Source organism: Amblyraja radiata, chromosome 9, assembly GCF_010909765.2.
Source record: "Amblyraja radiata isolate CabotCenter1 chromosome 9, sAmbRad1.1.pri, whole genome shotgun sequence".
Taxonomy (NCBI): Eukaryota; Metazoa; Chordata; class Chondrichthyes; order Rajiformes; family Rajidae; genus Amblyraja; species Amblyraja radiata.
Window position 1 is genome coordinate 64,483,341 of NC_045964.1, and position 15,666 is coordinate 64,499,006.

The 15,666-nt window shown below is 39.6% G+C and overlaps 1 protein-coding gene across 3 annotated transcripts in view; it reads right to left on the reverse strand.

Annotated features, from left to right (window-relative positions):
- arel1 (apoptosis resistant E3 ubiquitin protein ligase 1) overlaps nt 1-12,628 on the reverse strand; it is a 70,269-nt gene extending 57,641 nt beyond the window's left edge. For 2 of the 3 annotated variants that reach the window (XR_004413148.1, XM_033027652.1), the window contains exons 1-2: nt 12,521-12,627; nt 4,961-5,110 (exon numbers count right to left, since the gene is read on the reverse strand). The gene's annotated coding sequence lies outside the window, so the exon portion shown is untranslated. Of the gene's footprint in view, nt 1-4,960; nt 5,111-12,520 lie in introns of all 3 variants that reach the window. The other variant, XM_033027653.1, reaches the window with a different exon arrangement.
- Nucleotides 12,629-15,666: the final 3,038 nt, after the last annotated feature.

A 15,666-nucleotide genomic window follows, 5' to 3' on the forward strand; every position in this document is an offset into this window, starting at 1 on the left:
TGATTATAACATTTGATTTGTCATTATTCTAGCTGTTGGGTTGGTATATAAAAGCTTAGCCCATGTGCAAAACATCTCACCCAGTTGCAATTTTTCCATCACTGAAAATAAATAGGGCCATTCCACTTGATCGAATGCTTTCTCAGCGTCTAACGAGATGACTGCTAGTTCTACATTAGTTATTCTGTTTGAGTATATAATTTTAAATAATCGTCTCAGATTATAATATGAGTAGCGTTTTGGAATAATGCCTGTTTGGTCTGGGTGTATTAATTTATGAATCACTAAACTCAATCTGGTCGGTGTTTAAGAGCGCGATTGCTCTATATGACCCTGGGTCTTCAGGGTCCTTATCCGTTTTGGGTTTGAGTATTATTGTTGATTCATTTAAAGTTTCTGGTAGTTTCTGTTGCGTGAAGGCATGAGTATATAGTGTCTGTAGGCGTGGAGAGATAAGATCATGGAATTTTTTGTAAAATTCGCTATTTAAACCATCAGGGCCAGCGGCCTTTCCATTTTTTAAAGAACTAATAGATTCTTCAATAACTATTACTGATATTTCGGCTCTTAATAATTCCCTCGCTTTCAGATCTAAACCTGTAAGATTACATTTCTGTAAAAATGATTCCATTCCTGCAGACCCCCCTATCGTTTTGGTTGAGTAAAGTGTGATAGTATTGAGAAAATCTATCATTAATATCCTTGGGTAATGTTAGTATTTCTCCCGTATCTGATTTAATTTTATAAATTGTTTTTTCCCCTTCCCGTTTCCGAAGTTGGCGTGCTAGTAATTTTTGTGGTTTATCACCAAACTCAAAGTGTAGCTGTTTAGTATTTTGATAAAGTTTTATGATTTGATCTGAATATTTGATTTAACATATTTGAGTGCGGCAATTTTATTATGTATTATCATGGAGGGCGCGATTGCATTTTCCATATCTAATTGCCTTATCTCCCTTTCCAATACCTGTTGTTTGGCGCGATTCTCTTTATTACGAAAAGCTTGCGCGGAGATTAATGCACCTCGTATAAATGCTTTAAATGTTTCCCAAAGAAGAGAGGCAGGTATTTCAGGGCAGTCATTAGTCTCGAAAAACATATTTATCTGTGTAGTAAGGTATTCATAACATGCTTTATCATTTAAAATTTGAGGATTAAGTCTCCATTGTGTCTGCTTCTCAGTCATTCCACTTAGTTTGATCATAAATGTTAAAGGAGCATGGGCCAAAATTATAATATTATGATATTTCGAGTTATAAGTAAATGGGATAAGCTTAGAGTCTACTAAAAAGTAATCTATCCTTGAATAGCCTTGGAGAGTAGAATGGGTATTCCCTTCCGGATGAGTTTTCAATTCTCCAAACATCTTTGATATTAGTAGTATTGATGTATGAGTTTAATAATTCGCTCGTCTTGGATTTTGCTTTTCTTTTTCTTGATGATCTATCTAGATAAGAGTCTAGTGTACAATTTAAATCTCCACCAATTATCAAGTTATGTTGTGTGAGTTCTGGGATAGTATTAAGTATGTTCTTAAAAAACAAAGGGTTATCAAAATTTGGTCTATAGACATTGAGAAGAATCACTTGTTTTAAGATATAATTCACCCACTACAATAATATATCTACCATTATTGTCCGCAATAGTTGATATGTGTTTAAAAGATATACCTTTACAGATTAAAATTGCGACCCCTCTGGCCTTATGGGAGAATGAAGAATGATATGTTTCAGCAATCCATTTTGCTTTCAATTTATGTTGTGCTTCGTTTTATGTTGCGCTATATTTAAGAGGGAGTTAGATGTGGCCCTTGTGGCTAAGGGGATCAGGGGGTTATGGAGAGAAGGCAGGTACAGGATACTGAGTTGGATGATCAGCCATGATCATATTGAATGGCGGTGCAGGCTCGAAGGGCCGAATGGCCTACTCCTGCACCTATTTTCTATGTTTCTATGTTTTTAAGATGCGTTTATTGAAGGAATGTTATATCTGCATTGAGTGACTAATACTTTACCTCTCTTGATTGGTTCATTAATTCCCTTAACTTTCCAGCTACAGAAAGTAATTCCTTGACCCCCAATTTTTCTATTGACGTCTTGCATCTTATGGTTAGGGTGGTCTATAAAAGAGCAGATAGCTCAGCACAGTAAGCCAGACATTCCACCCGAACACAGGACAGATGAATTCTAAATTTAATAAATCTTCCTCCCGGACCTCTCTCCACAAATAATACGTATAATTCAAATCAAGTTTAAGATAGTAAATAAATAAGAAATAAAGAAAGGAAAAAAAATAAAGACTTAATAAAGTGCAAGAAAAAAGAAGAAACTACATCTACAAATAGTGTAGTTAGTGTTAGCCACACTAACGTGGCTGGCCATCTGAAGACTTCCGTAGCCTTAGAAAAACCTAGTAAAATTAGTTCCCTTGGGTACTAAAGCAATGGGATGGTTCTGTCGTCATTTTGGGACAGAATAGGGATTGAGGGAAAGTTGACATTTGGAATAAAATTCTATCAAAATATTAGCCTACGGAATGGCAAATGAGTTTGGCCTTTTTGTCCTCTGCCTTTCTCCAAAGTATTGCCAGCAATTATTTGTTATAATTTTATGACAATGCATTTTTTACCAGAATTCCCATTTCCCATTTCTTCTAAGAATGTGACATATTCCCAGATCAGTTATTTTTAATTTTACCCAGGAACCATTTATTAAAACCAGGCTAGACAAAAATGCTGGAGAAACTCAGCGGGTGAGGCAGCATCTATGGAGCGAAGGAATAAGTGAAGTTTCGGGTCGAGACCCTTCTTCAGTCTGAAGAAGGTTCTCGACCCAAAACGTCACCTATTCCTTCGCTCCATAGATGCTGCCTCACCCGCTGAGTTTCTCCAGCATTTTTGACTACCTTCACTTTTACAGCATCTGCAGTTCCTTCTTAAATATTTATTAAAACCAGAATCAGTGTAAACATCAACACAACTATAATGTTTTATTCTTAATATTTTAAGTTTTAGTCTTAATTGTTTATTGTATGTCGTGTTGTTACTTGCGAGCAGAGCACCAAGGCAAATTTCTTGTATGTGTACATACTTGGCCTATAAACCTATTCATTCATTCAACTTTGACAAAAATAAACTATTACCCTATGAAAACTCTGTTTCGGTGACGAAGTAGTCAGAGTAATACAGCATGGAAACAGGCCCTTCAGCCGATTGAGTCCACACCAATCATCAATCAGATTTTGAAGAAATCTTGTTTATTCTCCATTAGCTCCCCCAGATTCTATTACTCACCTACACACTAGGGGCAATTTACAGTGAGCAATTAACATACCAACCAGTACATCTTAGCAATGTGGGTGGAATATTGTTTACAATATTATCTATTGAAACAGGAGCACCCAGAGGAAACCCACGCAGTCATAGGGTAAATGTGCAAACTTCTGCACAGGCAGCACCCAAGGCCAGGTGTGAGTCAGTGGCTCTACTAATGGCCAATGTTTAGATTCATTGATTATTTGCAGTGACAATCCATCTAAATTCAATGCCTTGGCCTGGATCCACAGAGCTTCCTTTGTTAAGAATTAACAATTTGTTTTACCGTTAAAAGGACTAAAAAAATAATTGCAAGGTTATTACTGCATCAAACACATATCAGATGTCACACAGGCCGAATGCATTCCCTCTGTACTGTACATATCGCAGCTGAATATTTCCCTCAGGCATCAATATAGAAAAATTACAAATCAGGAGTGAGTAAGCCTTCAGATCCTCAAAGCTGCTCTGCCATTTAGGAAGACCACCACCACTGCTCAGATGGCGACTCCATTTCTACATTCCCACATGCCTGTGAAGCATTTTACCTTTTTGTCAAGATTCTATCGATCTTTGCCTTAAATATATAGAAAAACCCTGGTTCCACTTCTCAATGGGGAAGAGTTCCAAGCACTGGAGAGAATAAAAACTGCTTTATCTCTGCCTTTAATACGTAAGCCCTTATTTTCTAAAACAGTTACCCTTAATTCTAGAATCTCCTGAAATAGAAAACATCTTTGCTACATCCACCCAACCCAATCCTTCAGCATATCATATCGTTCAAATGTTTCCCTATTAAAGTCCAGTGCATATGCACCCAGCCTGTCTAACCTTACAAGACAACTTGCCCGTTTCAGATATTAGACCAGTAAACCTTCTCTGACACCTATTTTATTACATAAATCTTTTTGAAGATAGATTCTGACAATTATTGCGATCAAATTCATTCATTTTCCCAAATGTAAATGAAGAAACAGCTCAGCTAGAAAATGTGGCATTAGTAAAATTGTAATTATAGTCAATTATATCTGGTTAAAATAAATCAGAAGTTGCATGCTGAAATATAAATTAGGGTTTGAAGTAAAATAGGTAGATCTATTCTAGATCATGCCCAATACTCGCCCTCAACATCTATCCACCTTGATAGTGAGCTTTTACTAGATTGTGCAAATGGCTCACAAACCCAACACTTTGTCAATCCGGCAGAGGGAGAAAATAATCATAAAACTTTATTTGGAGACACAAAAGACTGCATATCCTGGAAACTTGAGCAAAAAAAACACAAACTGCTGGAGAATCTCAGCAGGTCAGGCAACATATATGGGCTGGACAGATAATGTTTTGGATTGGGGCACTACTTAGACTAAAATAGAGGGGAGAAAGCTAGTAGAGAGAGGTGAGGGGAAGGGATGGAGGAAGAGTTGGCAAGTGATAGGTAAATCCAGATAAGGAAGAGTAGATTGGCAGATGAGTCAGTTGGGGAGAGAAAGCTAGATAATTTTGTTTATGCTTCTTGTATGTTGCTATTGGGATACAAGTTATAGATGAGCCCTCATTCCTAATTAGACTTGCTTTATCCAGCCACACCAGCATCATATATCCAAGAAAGAAGGAAATTCAGCATTATAATTTTCTTTTAAAACATACACGTGATGATAATGTTCCAAACCCTGTGCACACAGCCACTTCTGCAGTGTTAACTTCTTTAACAGCTGGCATTGGACAGCTTTTGTCTCTTGAATCACACAGTCGTCCACGGAATTTCCAAATATTTGCACTCCTCTAAACTATGCACATCTGCAAATAAAAAAAGCAATGGGCTGAGTCTGTCCCTCTTGGAAAAGAACCAGATCCTCAATAGCAATACCAGTGAAATAAAGGTCCATATAATATATAATTCACAAAATCCCTGAAGGAAAAAGCAAAACAAACATTACAAATGCTAGATATCGTAATAAAAATAGAAAATGATGGAAACACTCAGCAGGTAAGCAGCAATATAAACAGGGAAGAAGTGTTAATGATTCATGAAAATCAGAAAATATAATTTAGCACACATTGGAAATCTGAAATAAACACTGAACATGTGGTGGACACTCAGCTGGTAAGGAAGCATCTGTGGAAAGAAACAGTTAACATGTTTGACTGAAGATCTTTGTCGGAACTGGAATAGACAGAAAACAAGTTAAGGTAAGGGCATGTACCACTTACGCGACCTTTTCGGCGACTGCCGACACTCGTCATAGGTCGCCGAAAATTTTCAACATGTTGAATATTCAGCGGCATCCAGAAAGACGTTACGACTTTTTGGGTGACTAGGAGACCTCTCACGACCATACAGGCAACCCCTGGCGACAGGTGTCACCAGGGGACATGTCACCAGGGGGTCGCCTGTATGGTCGTGAGAGGTTGCCAAGGGTCGCCTGTATGGTCGTGAGAGGTCTCCTAGTCACCCAAAGAGTCATAGCGTCTTTCTGGTCGCCGCTGAATTTTCAACATGTTGAACATTTTCAGAGACCTATGACGGGTGCCGGCAGTTGACGAAAAGGTCGCATAAGTGGGACAGGCCCTTTAACGTTCAGTTAAACCGAAGATAGGGGATCGAAGGGTAGAACAAAAAGGGGAAAACAGCAAAAGAGTGCCAGCAAACGGGTATGTGACAGTTGAAGTATAATAAATGTTATGTTTTGCCAACAGCAGGGCTGTGGGACATGCCTCTGTGGTTGAAAGAAAAACTGAGTCACGATCACAGATGTATGACAACAGAAAAGACAAATTATTTTTCAGACAGAAAGTATAAGCAAGTTATCTAAATTTGGAGAATTTGACATTGAAGGCTAGAAAATGTGTCATTGCTTTTCAAGCTTGCATTGGGCTCTGTTGCGATAGTGCAGGAGGGCGTAGACAGATAGATCAGTGTGGCACTTAGATGGAGAATCCAAATGGCTCACAACCAGAAGCTCTAGGTCACTTCTACAGACCCAATACAGGTGCATTTCAAAGGTAACGTCCAATCTGCATTTGGTTCCTCCAAGGTGAATACTAAATTAAATGCACGTCTTCCAATTTAGTGCAAGTGATTTATGTATTTTGTGTATTAACCAGCATCTGCAATTCCTCGTTTCCACAGAGGTACTAATGAATTGCTACTTCATCTGGAAACACTGAATCCTGAATGATGGAAAAATGGTAATGTTGCAGGTTGATATTTCATCAGAATTGAATGTATCGGAAAAATTACAAACCAAAAAATGGATTATATGTTCTGGATCTTCATGGGAACACGCAATTTCATTGCACCCTGGTGTATATGACAATAACATAATCTAATCTATACCACTTCAACACAGGGGTGTTTGGGACGTAGCAGTCAATTTTTTTTAGGAGAGTCATACAGCATGGAATCATGCCACTTGACCCACCGAGTCCTCGCTGACCATCGATCATCATTCACACTAGCTCTATTATCTCACCGTCTCATCCAAATCAGAGGCCAATTAAACTACAAACCTTTGGGATACGAGACGAAACTGGAGTGCCTAAAGGAAATCCATGCCATCACAGGGAGAACATGCAAACTCCACATGTACAGCACCCCAGGTCAGAATTGAACCAAGGTTTCTGGTACTGTAAAGCAGCAGCTCTACCAACTGCACCACATATAGAGAGAGGGTTTAGCTGATCTTACTTCTGACCCATTACTACATTTTCAAGATCCAGCGCAGCAGGCATAATGTTCTTATTGAAAAAGATATGAAGTGTTATCAAAAGTAGGTCAACGCCGACTTAATTTGTTAAATCCACCTTGGGCATTAAATTGAAATAATAATTGTAATTAACATTATTAAACATTAATTACTGCTGTGAAAACTATCTCTGAACTATCGAAGTTAATGAACATGTACAAAGTTGTTATCGTCAAGTCGAGTTTATTGATATATGCACTAGTGCAGTGAGTTACAGTAAGCGCAGGCACATAGACTTAGACAACATTCAAAAACATAAAGTATTACACAAATCCTACGTGGGAAAAGACTGCAAAGAACAAGGCATTAGTACAAAACATCGATAAAATTGCTGATAATGTTGATAAAAAAAAGATTACATTCAAATTGACATGGAAGATCAACCCCGTCCTGCACATCCAGTTAAGGGTGTTTGATTCTATCATTGTGGCATTTACATCCTCTTTACAACAAAAAGGAAGACTGACTGAATTTTATTGCCTTCCATCACAGTGATCACTGTGGTGGATGTTTATGTTAAATTCTATTGTGTGTTGTGTTCTTTTAATTGTATGGCTGCATGGTAACTCAAATATCACTACCTTAATTGGTGCATGTGACACTAAATGTGGACTTGAACTTGAACTCCCTATGACCCTGTAAATATCCTCCAGTGCTGTGCTTAACCTCCACAACCCGATCAGACAGAGTGTTATTATTTTATTACCCAAATTCTACAAGACAGTAAAAAGGAAGAATGCAAAAAACAAGACATTATCACACAAAAACATTTATACATTGGACACAAAGTGCTGGAGTAGCTCAGCAGGTCAGGCGACATCTCTGGTCGAGATCCATCTTCAGACTGATAGTAGGAAGGAGAAGAAAGCTAGGAGAAAGGAATAGCAGGACAAAGTGTGGCAGGTAATAGCTTGTGTAGGAGAGGGGGGGGGGGGGGGGGGTTGATATGCATTGGTTCCAAACTTCAAAACCCCCCTCACTTGCACCCACCTATTGCCACGCTTTCTCTTGCCTCTCCCCTATTCCAGCTTTCTTCTACCCCCTCCATAGTCAGTCTCAATCCAAAACATCACCAATCCATGTTCTCTGGAGATGCTGCCTGACCCACTGAGTTACTCCAGCCCTTTGTATCCTTTTGGGTAATATCCACCATCTGCAGTACCTTGATTCTACAGTGTTATTTTACTGCTCATCCCATATCTTTGTCCAAGAAGTAATAGCCAAGCATCTCATATCTGCATTATATTTTTACATTCGGAACAGCTCATGGTGGACATTCAGTCAATGTTGGATTATTTCATGTAAATATAAATTGGATTGCTTGGCATTATCAAACAATAGTGGAACAGATCTTTAATGTAGGGCAGTATTGTAATGGGGTCACTGTACTTTTTTTCAGAACTTTTGTTACATTTTATGTTATTTAAAATGCTTCTAAAAACAAGGCCAAGATGAGTTCTGAATGAGAAGGACATTGAACTCCCAAGAGTCAATTGCAAAATAAATGAGAAGAGCATTTGAAAAGCTGATCCTTTGTCTTCTCATGCAATTGCCTTGACAGCAAAATAAAGTTACGATATAAAAGACACACCAACTGTTCACATGAATGGTCACAGAATGATTATAACAATTAAACATTAAATAAAAACATTTCCTTTGTAACAACAAATACACTTAGTTGTCAAGGTACATTCCCACGAATGAGAATAATATTGGACTCAGTACTCAGCAGTGTCTTTTTAGCATTACAGATTCATTACTAACAGCACCACTGTGCAAGGAAGCTGGTGTGAAACCATGCCTCCTGCAAGCGCTCATACAGTTATGAAACAGTGATCTCATTACAACACACCACGGAACTGTGGCAACCTGCAGAAATATCAATGAGGGATGGAGATGGTCAGATTGGAGCCGCTGGTGGGCTGCTCATTGCTGGCATGTGGGGCTGACAGTATTCTGGCAGGCAGAGTGAATATAGGCCTTTCCTCAGTACTGGTATTTAACAGACTGCCCCGCTCCCACAGCATCCCTCATCACCACCAAGGGAGCTGTGGGTTTCAGGTCTCTTTATTTGGCTGCACAGTTCTTACACTCCAGAGATTTTGCTATGACAACAAGCCTGACAGCCAGCAGTGGAGAGGGCAGAGGTTTGTGCCAGCTTTCCAGTACAGCTGTGCAGGGCCCAAGTGAATATCTTCAAATGGTTATGTGCCTATGAGTGTTCAGAATCCAGGACTAAGCACAATATAATGAATCAGCTTTTTGCAGACGAGTGCGAACTAGAGTAACAGTGTACACTTAAATGTATTTCATTAGTTATAAAGAATTTTTTGAGCGTGCTATGAAAGGAACTGTATAAATGCAAGCCATTTTTCTTTATTAAAGGACATTTCAAATATAGCAACTTCAGCTAAAAAGCACCACATTTGTCTCACAGCTATCATTATTGTCGTTGTGATCAGCACATAGCTGTAATTTTCCAACTGCCTGCGGTTTGACCCTGTTTCACAGATTATCCATAGGCAATTATGACAACATATTCTATTCTGTAACTATCTACTGGGAAGTCAGTGACTTGCAATCAAGCAAAACATAAATATGGATACAACAATAATTAAAATTTTTATGAGATAAACATGCACCGTGCTAAAAATGGAGTGTATCGCAATGAGCTACTTGCAAATTTTCTCTTGCAATCAAAGAGTTTTCAAATTTAGCAAGCAGAAGTCAGGTGCGTCTCTGCATGAGGGAAACAGAAAATATTGAGGTGTATCCACACAATTTCCATAATGGATTCCTGCCAGATAGATAAAATAGACACAGCCGGTTGCACATGGAAATTTGGCTGCTTGCCCTGTTCTCTTTGTTGCATCAACGGTGACCTTGGAAAAATGCCACTGTGGCAATGCATACACGCCAAATAAAAAAAAGGTACACTGCTCACTTTCCATCGACTGACCGAAAGTACGACGTCAAAATGTTTTTAAAATGTGACTTTGATCTTAGTTTTCAAATCCGAAGTTTAAAGATTAGCGTTCAAAACACCTGATAAACACCTCACGGGATTGACACAGCATTTCACTCCTCAGCACATTCTAGTCATGGTGATTTTCCACTGCAACACACATGCCTTTAGAAATTGGATGTCCAATAGCTTAAATTTGTCTGGGGTGCAATCAGCCACAGTAATAACATTTAAATGACATAAAAATCACTGAACTACATAAAGTATTGGAAAACTGGAGAAATTTAGTTAATAACTTTCATTTTATTTAGTATTTTAGTAAAGTAGAAAGATCCTAAGGAGCTGCACAAAAGTATTTAGACAAAATAAACTCAAAACCCTGTTAGAAATGCTAATATCAGTAGTGTACAGCATTTTTTCAAGAGGTAGTTAAAAGACCAATAAAGATAAACCAGAAATGTAAACTGGTCAGATTATAAAGCTCATATCTGGGCAGCAAAACATATTGGCCCAAAGAAAGACACAAAGTTCTGGAGTGACTTAACGGGTCAGGAAGCATCTGTCGAGAAAATCGATTGGTGATGTTTCAGGTCAGGACACTTTTTTAGACCTCACAGGTTGTGCTGAAGGAATTTTGGATCCACAAATATGGCATACGTCTCAAAAGATATTCTTCACCATCACATTCCATCTCAGTATTAGAACCTAATCTCAACTTTCTCCTTCCCCACCACCACCCAATTTTGATTTGACTACTTTGAGTAAACACATTCAATGCACATAAAAACATTCTGGAGTATTAATCTTTGTCTTAGTCCACACATTTAGTTTCATATTCTGTCCTCTTTCTATCATTATCATTATCTGCTACCTACTATTACCTCTTGCCCCTATCTACTATTATTACCCCAATATAAGAATTAGATACAATTCTAGAAAGAGTATATTTGGAACAAACCTCTCACTTCTGGGTAAGACACAAAATGCTGGAGTAACTCAGCAGGACAGGCAACATCTCTGGAGAGAAGAAATGGGTGACATTTCTGGTCGAGACCCTTCTTCAGATTGATGTCAAGGGGGGGGAGATGGATGGATGGATAGATGGATAGAGAAGTGTGAAGGTATGAAAACAGGGCAAAGGGAATGGAGATCAAGGAAAATGCAGAATAGATTATTGTTAGCTGGGAGAAGTTACAACAAAGTAAACAGAGATAAAATGGAGTCAGAGACAGTAAGACTGGTCAGAGAACTGAGAAGGGATGGAGAGAGAGGGAAAGCAAGAGTTTCTTGAAGTGACTCTCTCACTTCTAAGTATTGCAACACAAGAAGACGACAGTCTGGGGAGAGGACTAATGGAAATTCATCATAATGATAAACGGATAAATTGCAAGGACACACTGCATGATTGTGGCTTATGTTCCCTGACTATCAAAGGTGAGAGTGAGTGTGATCAAACTGAGATGACACAAAGGACCTGAAAGTTAGAGGTGATTGTTTAAGGGCGATATTCAGAAACATTTCTTTATCCGAATGGTAGTGGAAATGTGGAATTCTCCCTCCAAAGCTGCTGAGACCAGGTTAGTTAAAAAATCAAAACTAAGATGTGTACGAACCTATTTAGTAAGGGGATTCAAGAGGCATGAAAAAAAAGGCAAACAGAGTCAAGGAACAAATCAGCCCTGACTAGAAGAAACATCTGCAGCTGCATGCCCTACCTCTGGTCCTCCGTTTCGAACACTGTCCCTGATGCCCAACAATGTTGAGAATTGGTTTAAAACTGATGTACAGCACCAAAGCAGTTGTATATTTTTTTCAAACAGTGGGCAATAGGAAACCCCACAACGCGCTAGTTGGAATCAATGGCCATATTTATTTAAACAGCAAACATACTAAGGAAAAAAAATTTAATGAGTAAATCAGTGTGCAGATTTTAATCCAATGCTCACAAGGCCAGCTATTCTCAATGCGTAGTCCAGCAGGAGGGATTTAGGCCCCCTTACACGTGTGAGGGACTTGTACCTAACTTGGAACATTTTCACAGACATAGCTCCATGTTAAATAAATACTGTGAATAAATGCACATCAACAATATTACGAGCTACAATGCTCCGTTTTCAGAGTTTAAAATTTTTTTTTTTAATAAAGGTCTTCATCTACCCAAGAAAGCTATCCAAAATGTTATAACTGGACTAATGATCTCAATTAAAAAGTCAGTTCGGGGTATATCAACCACACAAGGATGCTGTTATGTGTACGATGAAGCTCAGTATAAAGAATTCTCTCCTTATGTCAAACCTCTCTGAACACTGAAAGGCTCAAAGTTAACATTTCAGGATAAATGAAAGGTCATTAACCTGACAATTAACTAAGCCTTTCTCTCCACAGATGCCACCCTGATCTGGTGATAGTTTCCAGGTTTTCTGTATTATTTTAGATTGCTAGCTTATGTAGATTTTTCTTATTCATGTATCACTGAAAACTGCCATTGTGTCTTACCTTCAAATAAGACCTTGTATTCAAGAAGGTTGTTAGCACTGAGCCATTCTTTAATCGGTTTCTTCCATCTCAGTTCCCAGGCCAGCACCCAAAAACAAAAGGAGAGCAGGAATGTCAAGATACATGTCCATCTGACCACTGCAAATCAGCATGTATAATGAATCATAAGTTTCAGAATTCAGTTAAAACATTGAGAATATCACAACTCTGCCGTGTTTGCTGTAAATTTATTTTGGCAGCACAATAATATCTGCAATGTTCCCTGCTGAACTAGACTGGTAACAACATTCACTCCCAAAGCCACACGTAAGCAAATCATGGTTTTAATTTCATTGTCCAAGTTATTTCTAAGAGGAACTCCATTCTTTGGGAAGGAAAAAATACAAAAAAAATACATGAAAATTAGTGTTGTACAGCATTATAAAAGAATTACAAGGTTGGATTTATCTGGTATTATATTAGTTAGTGAGCCAAAATAAATGTTTTCTGTTACAACTCTCGGCCACCAAGGTACTTAGGTAATGCAGAGAAATATCTGCCCTGATTACGTCTTCTGAAAAACCTACAGTACCAAGATCTAGATTTTATTTATAATGAAATAATGATGATGGATGGGATTTATATAGCGCCTTTCTAATACTCAAGGCGCTTTACATCGCATTATTCATTCACTCCTCAGTCACACTCGGTGGTGGTAAGCTACTTCTGTAGCCACAGCTGCCCTGGGGCAGACTGACGGAAGCGTGGCTGCCAATCTGCGCCTACGGCCCCTCCGACCACCACCAATCACTCACACACATTCACACACAGGCAAAGGTGGGTGAAGTGTCTTGCCCAAGGACACAACGACAGTATGCACTCCAAGCGGGATTCGAAACGGCTACCTTCCGGTTGCCAGCCGAACACTTAGCCCATTGTGCCATCTGTCGTCCCAATACTCTTCTGTGTGCAAAAAAACAGAAATCAATGACCCGATAGAGAATTGTATGGTCCAATTAATGTACCTAGGCCCAGAGTCCACAGACAGGATGAGTTCTTGATGTTAATTCTAAATTTAAATTGTTTTACACTCTTAATCAAGGTTATTGCGTACCTATGATCAAAACCCAAGACGGTCCCTTTCTTGCCGCAAATGAAGGCTGGCATAGACATCGAAAATAGGTGCAGGAGGAGGCCATTTGGCCCTTCGAGCCAGCACTGCCATTCATTGTGATCATGGCTGATCGTCCCCAATCAATAACCCATGCCAGCCTTCTCCCCATATCTCTGGATTACACTAGCCCACAGAGCTCTATCTAACTCTCTTTTAAGTTCATCCAGTGAATTGGCCTCCACTGCTCACTGTCCTCCAGTACATCTGGGAGATTGTTTGTGTCTTCCTTAGTGAAGACGGATCCGAAGTACCTGTTCAACTCTTCTGCCATTTCCTTGTTACCCATAATACTTTCACCCGTGTCTGCCTTCAAGGGACCCACATTTGACTTTGCTACTCTTTTTCCATTAACATATCTAAGAAGCTTTTACTGTCCTTCTTTATAGTCCTGGCCAGCTTCCCCTCGTACTTCATCTTTTCAACCCGTATTGCCTGCTTTGTTTCCTTCTGTGAAACTTCCTATGAAAGTTTCCCAATCCTCTGGCTTCCGGCTACTCTTTGCTGTGTTATACATCTTTTCTTTTAGTTTTATTCTATCCCTGACTTCTCTTGTCAGCCACGGTTACCTCCTACTACCCTTAGAATCTTTCTTCCTTTTTGGAATGAAATGATCCTGCGTCTTCTGGATTATGCCCAGAAATTCCTGCCATTGCTGTTCCACCGTAATTCCTGCTGGGATTCCTTTCCAGTCTACCTTGGCAGTTCCTCTATCATGCCTTCATAGTCCCCTTTGTTCAACTGCATCACTGACACTTCCGATTTAACCTTCTCCTTCTCAAATTGCAGATTAAAACTAATCATATTATGATCACTACCTCCAAGCGGTTCCTTTACCTCGAGTTCTCTTTATCAAATCTGGTTCATTGGACAACACTAAATCCAGAATTGCCTTTTCTCTGGTCGGCCCCATTCCAAGCTGCTCTAAGAATCCATCTCGGAGGCACTCTACAAACTCTCTTTCTTGGGGTCCTGAACCAACCTAATTTTCCCAGTCTACCTGCATATTGAAATCCTCCATCACCATATTGGCGTTACCTTTGTTACATGCCAGTTTTAACTCCTACTGCAACTTACACCCTACATCCGGGCTACTATTTGGGGGTCTGTAGATAACACCAATTGCCTTTACAATTCCTCAACTCAATCCACAGTGACTCTACCTCGTCAGTCCCTATGTCTTCCCGCGCAAGGGACTGAATTCCATCCCTCACCAGCAGAGCTACCCCCCCTCCTCTGCCCACCTGCCTGTCCTTTCCATAGGATGTATAACCCTGAATATTACGTTCCCAGGCCCGATCCTCCTGCAGCCACGTCTCAGTAATCTCCACAATGTCATATCTACCAACCTCTAACCGAGTCTCAAGCTCATTTACCTTACCTCTTATACTTCGCACATTCATATACAATACTTTTAATTCCTTACGCATCTCACCTTTCACATTAATCCCTATTACACTTGGCCATAGTCTTTGTGAGCTTTATTTATCATTAATTCTGGGGTCATTAACCATCCCTTTGCTCGCTTTCCTTTTAACTCCGTCCTTGACTATCCCATTTGACACCCCACCCCCTTATTCAGTTTAAAACCACCCGTGTAGCAGTGGCAAACCTGCCTGCCAGAATACTGGTCCCCCACTTGTTAATATGCAATTCGTCCCTTTTGTAAAGTTCCTCCTTACTCCAAACAGATCCCAGTGGTCTAAGAATCCAAATCCCTGCCCCCTGCACCAGTTCCTCAGCCACACATTCAAATCTTGTATTTCCCTGTTCCTGCTCTCGCCAGCACAAGGAACAGGAAGCAAACTGGAGATAACCACCCTGGTCCTGCTTTTCAGCATTTTTCCGAGCTCTCTAAAGTCACGCTGCAGAATATTCATACCCTGCTTTCCCACATAGTTTGTGCCGACATGCACTACCACTTCCAGCTGTTCACCTTCGCCCTTGAGGATTTTCTGCACTCTGTCCGTGACATCCTAGATCCTGGCACCAGGGA